The 12909-nt window shown below is 51.8% G+C and overlaps 1 long non-coding RNA gene across 1 annotated transcript in view; it reads right to left on the bottom strand.

Annotated features, from left to right (window-relative positions):
- Positions 1-622: 622 nt before the first annotated feature.
- Positions 623-12909, bottom strand: part of LOC307091199 — a 32369-nt gene continuing 20082 nt past the window's right edge. The window contains exons 2-3 of the long non-coding RNA XR_013812714.1: positions 5023-5122; positions 623-1643 (exon numbers count right to left, since the gene is read on the bottom strand). This is a non-coding gene — a long non-coding RNA (uncharacterized lncRNA). The remainder of the gene's footprint in view (positions 1644-5022; positions 5123-12909) is intronic.

Genomic DNA, 12909 nt, shown 5'->3' with positions numbered 1-12909 from the left:
TGACAACTTTTTAAACTAGTACGAATTTTCAACGTTAACCATCGTGCAAACCATTTAACAGATCAACACACTTGTATCTTCAATAATCTGAAAACCGAATTCAATTACCTTTATACTTTTTCAGAATCACAGTTTAGGTTCCATATCGGCTTCGTTTTCAGTTGCTCTCATTGATTTACGCTGAGTTTAGAGCGCGGAGGACGTGCAGGCAGTGTTGCCAGATTGGGAGTTTTTTCCCGCCGAAATGGACTACCTTTTACGACGTTCAGGCAGCGGTGACACTAGCGTTGACGTTAGCGCTGACCTTAGCCCTGACGCTAGTGCTGACGTTAGCGCTGACCTTAGCCCTGACGTTAGCTGTGACGTTAGCGGTGAGGTAAGTGGTGACGTTAGCATTTTAGCAACCACACACTCGCAGTTCGTTAGGACTAATCTAGTTCGTTTTTGGTGTTGTGAGTTTAAGTCCAGATTTGGACCAGGATCAATTGATAGCACTACAATCTAATCCAGTACATCACCTGTTATCTAATAATAGTGGTTTTAAAGGTTTGGTTTTCATTAAGGAAGCTATCAAAGATAAAAAATGACACACAAATCCAATAGTGGTATGTCATTTCTACATTTATTTTCTAACAACACGGCGGAGATGAACAACAACATGATTTCTACACTATGTTGATGCACAGTGAGAGCGGTGGGAAATATTTGCTCAGGAATATATATATAATTGATACTACCTTTTAATGATACCCTTGTAGTAAATACTGCTAGATCTTCAGTGTAACACTGATTAAAAACATACTATACAAATACTTTGCAACAAACAATCTAAGATGAACACACTCAGTCGTAAAGACATTTAATGTCAAGACAATTAATGTCAAACAAAAGATCCGTTCATGTAACCTGTTCTCTAAGACAAAGCAGCAGTGACGATTCTTCTTTAAAAAAAAATCAAACTTCAAAACCACATTCATATGAAGACCTCGTGTCCAGTACTAGCGTGACCTGAGCAGCTATTGCTTGTGTGATCGACTCTAAACACCATGGAAGACGGCCCCTCGGATTGGCTCCCCCCACGTCCCGGAGGCCTGCTGGTGGTTGGCTGTCCAGGCTGATCCGTGGGCCAATGAGTGAGGAGGGAGGGCGGGCAGATGTGGTCGGGGGAGAGAGAGGAGAGAAAGAGTGACAGAGAGAAGGAGATAGACGGGAGAGGGACAGAGAAAGGGAGAGAGGGGGGGGAGAGTGACAGAGAGGAGAAAGAGGAGAAAGAGAGAGAGAAGAGAGAGGAGAGAGAGAGTGACAAGAGAGGAGGAAGAGGAGAGAGAGAGAGAGAGGAGAGGGAGAGTGACAAGAGAGAGAGAGGAGAGAGATAGCGACAAGAGAGGAGGAAGAGGAGAGAGAGAGAGGAGAGGGAGAGTGACGAGAGAGAGAGAGAGAGAGAGAGAGAAAGAGAGAGGAGGAAGTGGGGGCGGGGCTTGAAGGACGGGTGGACGTGGGCGGGGTCACAGCTCGCTGTGCACGCCCTTCTGTGTGCGTGCGGGCCGGCAGGCGGCGGGCGTGTGGAGGTCCATGATGTACTGGCATCTGCCTGGCTCCCGAACGGAGCGCAGCGCCGTCTCCAAGGCACACGTCAGCGTGACCTAGAAACACACGCCACCACGGGGGGGGGGGGGGGGGAGGAAAAAGAGGAGAGTGACAGAGGAGAGAGGAGAGAGAGAGTGACAGACAGAGAGAGAGAGAGGGAGAGATGGGGGGAGAGAGAGTGGGGCAGGAGGACAAACGGACAGGAAGAGGAGAGAGATGAGTCACAGGGAGAGACAGTCTTGGTTAGAGTTGTGCGTGTTGTCAGCGGGTGTCAGAGAGAGTGAGAGAGAGAGAGAGAGAGAGAAAGGGAGTTTGAGAGAGAGAGAGAGTGAGAGAGAGAGAGAGAGAGAGAAAGAGAGTTTGAGAGAGAGAGAGAGTGAGAGAGAGAGAGAGAGAGAAAGAGAGTTTGAGAGAGAGAGAGAGAGAGAGAGTGAGAGAGAGAAAGATAGAGAGAGAGAGGGAGAGAGAGAGAGAGAGAGAATGAATGTCAGAATGTAACTTGCTCCTCAGGTGACTACCTCTGCTGTCTAGGCGGAGGGTGGGGGGGTTAGCATAGCCGCGAGCGCTAGGCGTGGGGCCCTGGGTTAAGGGGCCCTTTGGGGGCCCGGGTTCTGCCCGGGACAGAGTAGACGACCGCTAGCCTACTGACTCTAATAGGTCGGCTTTTTGACGTCCTTTTGTACACGTCGAGAAGATCGGTCTGGGAGGGGGGGGGGGGGGGGGGTAACCTATTTTACTTCATGGGAGTTTCCATAGCAACCGCATCACACCGCTACCCTGTGCAGACAATCCCACTCGTGAACAAAGGCACCTGGAAAAAAAAGTGATAGAGAGAACAAGAGAGAGAGAGAGAGAGAGAGAGAGAGAGATGGGGAGAGAGAGAGACACAGAGAGAGAGAGAGAGAGAGAGAGAGAGAGAGAGCGAGCTAGAGAGAGAGAGAAGGTGTGAGAAAGACGAAGGCAAAAAAACTGAAATGCCTCTATACAGCGAGGAAGAGACATTTCACAGGTAGAATTGGGCTTTCGGCCGTGTATGTTTGTGTGTGCGCGGCTCCAGACAAATGGATCTTATTATGTTTCTGGGTTAATGCGACAGGGCAGTGCGTCGGTGGACCGTGGTGGGGTCTGCGGTTCATACCCTGTCTGTACAACCCCCCCCCCCCCGGTGTTAAGACACCCTCGGGTGCTTCGTTTCATTGGTGAGGCGATCTGGAAGAGTTAAAAATAGGCCCTGGACCCAGGAGCTGACCGTCTCTCTCCACTCGCCCCCGGCCTGCCCCCTCACCTCAGGACTACCTCTGGAACATTACAGTCTGGGGCCTGGGAGAGAAGTTATAAAGAAGAGAAGGGAGAGAGAGAGAGAGAGAGAGAGAGAGACTTAGGTAGAGGGGAGAGGGGAAGAGAGAGAGAGGGAGAGAGAGAGAGAGAGACTTAGGTAGAGGGGAGAGAGGGTGGGGGAGAGTAAGTTAGAGGAAATAGGGAGAGGGGAGAGAGAGAGAGAGAGATTTAGGTAGAGGGGAGAGGGGAAGAGAGAGAGAGAGAGAGAGAGAGAGATAGACTTCGATAAAGGAGAGAGAGGGTGGGGGAGAGTAAGTTAGAGGAAATAGGGAGAGGGGAGAGAGAGAGAGAGAGAGAGAGAGACTTAGGTAGAGGGGAGAGGGGAAGAGAGAGAGAGGGAGAGAGACTTAGGTAGAGGGGAAGAGAGAGAGAGGGAGAGAGATTTCGATAAAGGAGAGAGAGGGTGGGGGAGAGTAAGTTAGAGGAAATAGGGAGAGGGGAGAGAGAGAGAGAGAGAGAGAGAGAGAGAGGGGAGGGGGGAGGGAGAGGGAGGGGGGGCAGTGAGCAAAGCGAGGCGGGGCCTCAGAGTTCTCGGTCCCTAACGAGGAGGCGCGGCTCCGGGACGAGTCTTCCTCGGCGTCGCCGCGGCGCCCTGCGCGGCGAGGGGACGAGGACGTATCAAAAGGAATCCCATTTAGCCTCCAAAAAGGGGGGGGGGAGTACATAGGCTGGCGTTCCGGATCTGTCCTCCCGTCTGAGGGGCCTCTACGCCGGAGATGTGGGCGGATGGGGAGTGTGTGTGTGTGTGTGTGTGTGGGGGGGGGGGGCGAGATCATATTATTCATTTTTAACTTGTAATTGAGCAAATTTCCAGCACAAGCCTCCAAAATGGCTCCTCTGAGCCGGGTGGGAGCAGGAGTAGGGCCGCACGCTGTGTGTGTGTGTGTGTGTGCGTCCTCATGAGTGTGTGTGTGTGTGTGTGTGCGTCTTCATGAGTGTGTGTGTGTGTGTGTGTGCGTCCTCATGAGTGTGTGTGTGTGTGTGTGTGCATCTTCATGAGTGTGTGTGTGTGTGCGTCCTCATGAGTGTGTGTGTGTGCGTCTTCATGAGTGTGTGTGTGTGTGCGTACTTGTGAGTATTCGTGCGTGTGCGTGTGTGCATGTGTGTGTGTGTGTGTGCATACTCATGCGTATTTGTGTGTGCATGTGTGTACTCGTGCGTGCGTGTGTGTGTGTGTGTGTGTGTGGGTTATGGAGATCAAGAGCTAGAGAGAGAGAGAGAGAGAGAGAGAGAGAGAGAGAGAGACAGAGAGAGACAGAGAGACAGAGAGAGAGACAGAGGGCTGCAGCCATGTTGCAGCGCTATGCGAGCGGTTGACTGATGTTTCACAGAGCGCCGGCTGAAGGAGGAGACAGCCACGGAGACGGGCTCGGAGACGCAGAGAGGGAAAGCGTTTATTTAGCGTTTGCTTTGCCACCCTTTGACTGACTCGTGTAATGTTATTCCCCTGGTGTGCTGCGTCGGTCTGAACAGGCCCCGGCCTGGGCTGTGTTTGAACAGGAGCAAACTGGAACCAACGCGGCAGAGCTGTAGTGGGGCGGGGCTTTCCCCTCTGAACGCTAAACAGTTGGACGCCTAATGGAACAGGACTGGCTGGCTGCTCGTGGTCAGGAAGTGGTGGCGATAAAATGGTATACGCTGTCAGACAAACAAATGCTACTTAGAACCATGCCAAGAAAGTACTTAAAGCAGGCGGACAAACAATTACTGGAATGGGTCTAGGTTTGTGTGTGTGTGTTCAAGAGTGTGTGTGTGTGTGTGTCAGTCTGTGTTTTGAAGGGTGCGTCTGTATGTGTCTAGCTTTGTGTATGGGTTAATTTAAACGCTTGTGTTGAGGTTTCAGTGTGTGTGTGTGTGTGCGTTCAGGTATCTGTCTCTGTATGTGTGTGTCTGGCCATGTGTGTGTGTTTGTTTGTGTGTGTGTGTCTGTCTCTGTGTGTGTGTCTGTCCGTGTGTGTGTGTGTTCAGGTGTCTCTCTGTGTGTGTCTCTGTGTGTGTGTGCACATTCAGGTGTGTGTTTGTGTGTGTGTGTTCAGCTGTCCGTCCGTCTGTCTTTCAGTGTGTGTGTGTGTGTGTGTTCAGGTGTGCGCCACTGACCAGCGTGTTGCGCGTGGGCCCGTGCAGGCAGGGCTCGCCGCTCTCGTAGCGCATCCGACTGTACTCGCTCCCCAGAGACTCGGTCCACTCACCCCACTTCCTGAAATACACACAGAGAACACAACAACAACAACGTCAACAGAGGAGAAGAGGATGGTGTCAGTCCGAAAGAGAAGACAATACACAGAGAGAGAGTAAAGAGACCGACACAGTGAAACAATTCCTCCCACCCAGGGAAGGGAAAACACAGGCCCCAGGGCCGGGCTGGCACAGGGCCCCATCGATGCCCACTGGTTGGCGAGAGATGTCTCCCTCCCTCCCCCTCCCTCCCCGCTCTCCCTCCGTCTGCCGTGGAAGGAATATATCAATTAGCCATCGCCAGATGTGCCTCCAGGAGACAAGGCACAAGGGGAGAGAGGAGGAGGAGAGGAGGGGAGGAGAGAGGAGAGGACGAGAGAAGAGCAGGGGAGGAGGTATAGGAGAGGGGGGAGAGGAGAGGATAGGAGAGGAGGAGAAGAGAGGAGGAGAAAAGAGGAGGAGAGGAGACACAAGAGACGGGACAAGGTGAGAAAGACGAGGGAAATGAAAAATCTGCCACCTCTCCCATCACCGTACCATGGCAACGGCAAATTGAGAGTTGTCAATGTTTTATTATTACAAATAAGGGGGAGCCCGTGATACAGAGTGACTCTCATCGGAGACGAACACAGTTAGTTAAGAGGAACAGGGAGGCCAGACATCTAGTTTGAGGATGCTTCCAGGCACGCTCACAGGCACGCCGTTCGCCCTGTCATCAACGCTGTTATGGTATTTGAAGTTTGACGTTTGGGTTCTAACGTCGTCAGTATTTCACACGCAGACGACACAGCGTCGCTTTGAGGAGCCGTGGAATTACGGTCGCAATCAGTCCTGCTTTTATTCATTAGCTCTCTGACGGAATGCTATCTCCCTGAGAGACTCTACTTTCCCGCCTTTAAGGCAGTCGAGAAAAAGTACATTTTGCCCCAGTGTTATTTTTGTTCGACGCAAAGGGCGAAGAGAGATATTTCCTGCGTCATCTGGAAGGAGATGAACAGGCTCTTTGAGGAAGCTAATTCGGTTGGGGCTCATGGCGGCGTCTGTCTGCTCGTGTAACAATGGCGCCAACAAACACGCCGCCGCCGCGCGTTAGCGAGATGCATCTCTCCGCCATGATCACCGTTTCTTCCGGGCGGCTTTCCTGTTTAGCGCTGGGGGGGGGTTTCCCTCCACTCTCTTCTCGCGAAAACATGAAACGGCGTTAAGGCATCAATATTCAATGAAAGACCTTCGCCGAGAGTAATGACACAGAAAAGCAGATCTCTCCTCGGCTCTGATCACTGACAGACGGAAAAGGGTGTAGGTCTTAGTGCGCGCCACTGAACATAAAACGAGAACAAACTAGAAAGGGAATCCTCAACGACTCCTTCTGTGTGTACTTAATACGGACCTGTGTGTACACGGCTTTAAATATACCGTGATTTGTCTCAGAACACACCGACTCAAGCGGAGGATTTGTACAAAGGTGTAACTCTGATTAAATTAGGTATTGCAGGAATAGTGTCTACTATGTCATCTTTGAGTACACGATTAGAAAATACTAGTGACGGCCTTATTTGTGTGTGCTATGTATATATGTGCAGCAATGCCAGGGCCTTTTACGTTTTTTTTACATACATGTCTTCCTTTGTAAAGCACTACGACTGGCCTGAGGTGTGTGTGTGTGTGTGTGTGCGTTTGTGTGTGTGTGTGTGTGTGTGTTGAGGTATCTGTCTCTCTGTGTGAGTGTGTGTGTGTGTCCAGGTGTCTGTCTCTTTGTGTGAGTGTGTTTGTGTGTCAGTTTGTTTGTTGAAGGGTATGTCTGCATGCGTCTAGAATATACAACGTACGGCAGTATTTGTGTGTACTATATATCTGTGTAGCGATGCCAGTGCCTTGACATTCGATTTCTTCCTTTGTAAAAGCACTACGACCGGCCCTGCTTTTGAACACTGCTACTTAAACAACCATCCCTTGCCTCACTGTTCGTCCATGTGTACCCCACGATTTGACTGAACTCTCCGCGCCCCTCCTTTAGAACGACCACGACGCCTTCCGCCGAGGGTGTCCTCTGATCCACAGCAGACTACAGACAGACTCTGCACTCTCTCTCTACAGGACCAGGGGGACTCTCCCCACACAGACAGCAGCCGGAGCTGCTCCTAGCCCTGTCTGTCCGTCTGTCTGTCTGTCTGTCTGTCTGTCTGGGTGGGGTCAGCCGGGGGGTGGGCGGGGAGTCGGGGACCCTGGCCCTCGCCCGGCCGCGTCTGATTGGGTTTCAGCGGTCGCTTGGCGTCCAACCGGGGCTTTGGATTGGAAGCAGTGACTCAGCTGGGGAGGTTGGGGGGTGATGGACGGGCGCTTTGGGCTCTCTCGCTGCCAGTTGCCTTGACGACCCCTTAGCGTGTCGCATTTACCCCCCTCCCCCTACACACACACAAACAGCCCTCCACCCAACTACACACGCACACACACAAACACACACACGCACACACACATGCTAATGCCTCCATGTATGGTCTCCAGTGGGTTTCACTCTCCCCTATACCTTCACTCACCCGCACAGCCATAGGCCCATGGGGGCGAGGGGGTTGTGAGGGAGCAGGGTGTGTGTGTGTTTGTAGCCGGGGGGGGGCAGCATCACACCCTGTCAGTAAGACTCCTGTTACAGGCCCCTGACCCTTATTGACAGAGTGATCATCGGCTGGGTGGGTCGGGAGGATGCACCCCACGCCACCAATCACTCTCCCGATCACTCCCCCCTCCCACGATCACTCCCTGGTCACTCCCCCGATCACTCCCTGGTCACTCCCAGCTCACTCCCCCGATCAGCTCCTGATAACTCTGCAGATCACTCCCTCATCACTCCCCTGATCACTCCCCTGTCACTCCCTCATCACTCCCTCATCACTCCCTGATCACTCCCCTGGAAACTCCCCTGATCCCCTCCCACCGGTCACGCCCGTGTTCACTCCCCAGATCACTCCACCAACCGCTCGCCACTGGCTGGTGGCAAGCATTGTATATTTCCTCCCTCCCCCCCGTTGGCTCCGTTGCCGTGGCGACTTGCACAGGGTAAAGATGAGCTCCAGCCCGGCGGGTCTCGTGTCAACGTAATTTGCGTTGGCATTTGCGCGCCCGGCAAAACATAGCCGGGCATCGGCACGCATGAAAGGGATTTGTGTTGCCCCCGCGACCCCTTGACATACAGTACAGAGCACAGCCCCAGCTGGGAGACAACACATCCTTACTACAAGCAACCCCCCCTTCTCACCCCACTCCTTCCCTCCCCCCCCCCCCCGCCTCCCTGGAGCCATGTGAAGTTTATTTTCTCCGATTTATCACTCCTTGGCTTTGAAGCCGGCGATACGTACGGCGCCCCCGTGCCCTGATGCCCCGCGACACGGCCGAAATGTGAGTCACTGGTGCATGCTGCTGTGGGAATTGTTCTGCTTTAAAGCCCAGACACAGATAACCAGGACCACCGCGGGAACTGTGGACTTCCTTCATCTCACTCTCCCGCCGTGGCCGGGTGCAGATCGGAAAAGCAGGGTTTGTTGGACGCAGGGAAAAGCAGGACGGCTGGGAAAAACACCTCCCGCGCGATATTACGAACTCCCGGATAAAGGTCAGTTACCTAGTTTTAGTGGTGGGCGTCGTTGGGGAACACAGGGTGAATATAGACAGCGCCATAGCACACTGACACCGTCGGTGAGCATTACTGTTGACCGGGGAAACAAGCGGGATGTGTCACCTTCACTTTCACTTTGTCGTCCCTTCAATGTTCTCACTGGGATTTTATTCTACCTCCTACGTCATCTGGGATTGTCTTTTTTTGAATCTTTATTGTTTGAATCAAACAAGTTCTAGCTTTGTGTCACGTAATTGGTTGAACTGCTTTGTACTAACTCTTTGTAAAACAATGATAGTTGTTAACTGAAACGTTGGTAAAAGGTGCAATGTCTAGGATTTAGTGCCATCCAGTGGTGAGGTGGCAGATTGCGGCCGACTGAATCCCACCACCTCCCCTCCCCTCCCCACTGGCTGTCGGAGCGTTGCATCTGTTGCGGGGTGAACTTCAAAACCTAGATAACGACTGTGGATTTAAACTCCTTGCACGGACCCCGCCAAACTGCCAAGTCGGGCTAATTTGTGTAAACTCTCCTTGCGCTCCCGTTTGATCTTCGCCAACGTGTCCAAATGATTAACCCACAAACATGCTTTGGGTTGTCAGCGTTCGACTTGACGACTTCCTCCTTATTTCACTCGGTGTGTCAAGTGGGCCGAGCGAAGCGATTGATTCTGCCGGGGGTTGGTCACACAGGCTCCATCTCCAATACACTACCTCCGTGTTTTGACTTGAACTGCCATCTTTTTTTACATCGGTTGGGGGGGTCGAACATTCGATTTTACGCTCAAGCTCGCTTCGACCCTATTTAGATGGGTTTTGCAATGTTTGCCAATACTTGTTCTTGTAACTTTACTTCAAGGCGAACAAACCCCAGCGCTGCTTGTCCATTGGCTTGCATGAGAGGACTCGCTCGCTAGGTTAAACCCATCAAATAAGAGAAAATTTATTAAGCCCTGTGGGGGGAGTTCAGCAGCTGCCGCATTTGACCCATCCTAGCCTGTTCCGAACAGTAGGCTGCCACACAGTGTGGCACCCAGGAACCATCTAAAGCTTTTTAGGGCCCTAGCCTTGCTTGTGGCCAGGGCTGGATTGCTAACTTGCATGTTTTGAGGTGTGGGGGAATAGCTCTTGCAGTGAGGCAGCTGTGATAACCACTGAGCAACCATGGCATCGTGATGCTCACGTCTTATTGGCTGTAACCCGGTCACCTGCTGATTAGCCGTTGATGAGACACACCTGCTCTGTGCTTAGTGAGGCTGAACCAAAGGGTTTTTAGAGGGGGGCTAGCAGCCATGCAGCCCCAGAAAGGGGCATCAAAACAGGGGTTAAGGGTATAAAGTTGTCCTTTAAGATTTGTATAATATAGTATTTGTAGTTATGCTGGTGAACCACAATGTTGCAAATCTTGAATTGAAGAATGGCTTCTGGAATCCCAGCAGCACTTTTAGAACTACGATTTTCCGGGTTAACATTTTTGTAAATTATCTGATTCTTGAATTCTGAGAATTGGATGTTGTGGTTGCTCCTTCAGGTGTGGGGGGGGGGTAAAGCCCTAAATACATGACTTAGCAAATATTGAATGACACCATGTGGCCTGTGAAAAGGGACGTGTAGTCCAACAGATTCTCAGCGTCTAATCCTTATTAAGATGAATCAGCCTTTTCCTCCCGTCACGTAATGCATGGTCCTTCTGTTCGAATCCTCATTCAAACCCAGCCTTTCAGAGTTCTCGATTCCTCCACCTCTTTCCATGACACCGCCTAATCCGCACGTCTGAAAAGGGAAGCATGCCTGGGATACGGGGTCTAATCTCAGCGGGCTGCGAGTGAAGAGATTGCCTGTCCTGATGTAGCCAGACCTGGAACCTGTCGGAGCACATTATCATTCAGATGGCTCCACTGAGGGGGCAGAGAGAGGGCACACAGACGTCTTATTGGCTGGGCCACAGAGCTGGCAATAGAGAGAGTGAGATAGTGAGTGTGTGAGGGAGAGAGTGGGAGTGAGTGAAAGAGAGGGAGTGAGATTGAGTGAGTGGGAAGAGAGAAAAAGAGAGTGTGTGAGAGAGAGAGAGTCAGAGTGAGTGAGTGTGTGAAGGAGAGAATGTGAGAGAGAGTGAGGTTGAGAGAGGCTGATTTGAAATAGCCGAGCAGAGTGTGAGTTCCCTTTGACTTCACAGGAGAGTGAATAAAGTCAGAGTCAAAGCAAAACAGATATCTGACCTCAATTTTAGCATCACGCCCCTCTCCCCCCAACCACACATAAAAAAAAAGAAAACATCCCCCCACACATCTAAGGTAGGTCAAGCCAGACTATATTCGTATGGATATTCGCGTTTGTGTGTGTGTCTCTCTGTGTGTGTATGTGTGCGTGTCCTACAACAAGCACACGCTACGTGAACACGTCTGTGTCCGTATGTGCGTGGACGTCCTCGCGTGCCGCACGTGTCAGTGTCACGGCCTAACACGCTGTCAGAGCTTGCCAAGCGTGCGCCGATGCGTGCGATTGGCCGCGGCCCTCCTGCATGACGCCGGCGTGCCATGGTTCGCCATGCAGATACAGCATGCATCAATCACAGCTCCGTGGATCCACGAGGTATAGTCCCTCTCTCCCCTGGTGAAGGCCACTCGCCTCTGGACCCAGAATCGCTGACTCTGACACGATGCCGCTGAGGTTCACTACCGGTGACTGAACAGTGGAAGAGCGAGAGAGCAGTCGTACTGGTGTTCGGTGGTGCTAGGAGTAGTTGAAATATATGTGTGACAACGTCAATGCCTCGATCACCTCGGTGACTGTTACTGGGCTCCTGCTGACACAAGGACACAGGGCGGTGGTGATGGAAAGCCGGTTTATTGTTAACGTATGAGACAGTGACACATGAGCTGGTGCTCCATGTTAACCTGTGCACACTGATTGCTTAATGTGCAAAAGGTGGGCGACCTCGCCCAGCCTCAGAGTCCAATCAGGGGTTAGCATAGCATATTAGCGCTATGGGTAAAGCTCCAACCCCGTGGGTTAGGAGTTCCTGGGGTTAGGAGTTCCTTGTGCAACCTTGGCAAACGGCACAGTGGTTGGACTGTGAGAATGTCATTAAGCAAGCACAAGAAGAGTATGAGGATTCAGACGCTGCTCTGAACTAACATTAAATACATGTCGGCGGGATTTTTTTAATCCAATACGTCTTGATTGTTATGTCTGGCGGTTCGAGTGTTTGACACTGTTTCTGACAGCCCCTTGTCAGCCTGATGAGTTCTGCAGTAACAATCTCCTGAGATGTACTTTAAACCCTTCAACACATAGAGCCTGGGGAGTTTGTTTTAAAAGTCTGTTGGATGATTGTATGAACACCTTTTATATCATGTTCTGTAAACCAGACAGTCGCAGCAACCTTTCTTAGCCAAGTCTTGGTTGGAGTCTGACGAGTAAGTATTAACAGGTAATTCAAACGGTATGTCAGCAGACGTATGTGTGTGTGTGTGTGAGTGTGTGTGTCGTGCTTACTTTCACTAATGTCATGACTCTTGCTAAAGAAGCCGTTCAATCCCAACTTAATTAAACATGGCGACAAAGCTCAATACCAACGTTGATTTTTTTTTGATTTAATGTGTGTGTGTGTGTGTTTGTCTCTCAGTGTCAGTGTGCGTTTGTGTGTATGTGTATGTGTACGTGTACGTACCTGTGTGTGTGTGTGAGCGATTAGATAGATAATGCACGTAATAGACACACACACACACACACACACACACCCAGGCCATCATTACAGCCAGCGACGGGCGCGCTCGCTCCCCCGTGTGTTTCCTCCACCAGCCCTGCTCCGACCCACCCCTACCTATCCTGGCGCTCCAGAATCAGTATTCAGTTAACAGCTCACCCGCGCCTCATTAACCCAGGCCAGGGGGAGCGGTTTCCACGGCAACCCCTCACGTTAAGCAAAGAAAAAAAAAATTGCAGTTTGGGGGGGGGGGGGGCACCGACACCTTAACCCTGCCACTCCACTTCCCCTCCCCCCCTTTTTCCCCTCAGCTCAGCCCTGATTGGCTGACGAAGGGGGCGGAGCCGGGAGGGACGGCGGACTCCGATGCTATGCTCGTCCGTCATTAGACGTACAGTTGGAGCCGCGGCCACTCACACACGTAGTGGAGTCACTAGCGAGTGGGCTACGGCTGCTACGCAGGGGGAGGGGCCGGGGGGCTGAGTGTGAG

The sequence above is a fragment of the Pollachius pollachius genome (assembly GCF_949987615.1).
Source record: "Pollachius pollachius genome assembly, chromosome: 20".
Lineage (NCBI taxonomy): Eukaryota > Metazoa > Chordata > Actinopteri > Gadiformes > Gadidae > Pollachius > Pollachius pollachius.
Note: the sequence above shows the minus strand (reverse complement) of the source record. Positions and strands in the feature narration are given on the sequence as shown.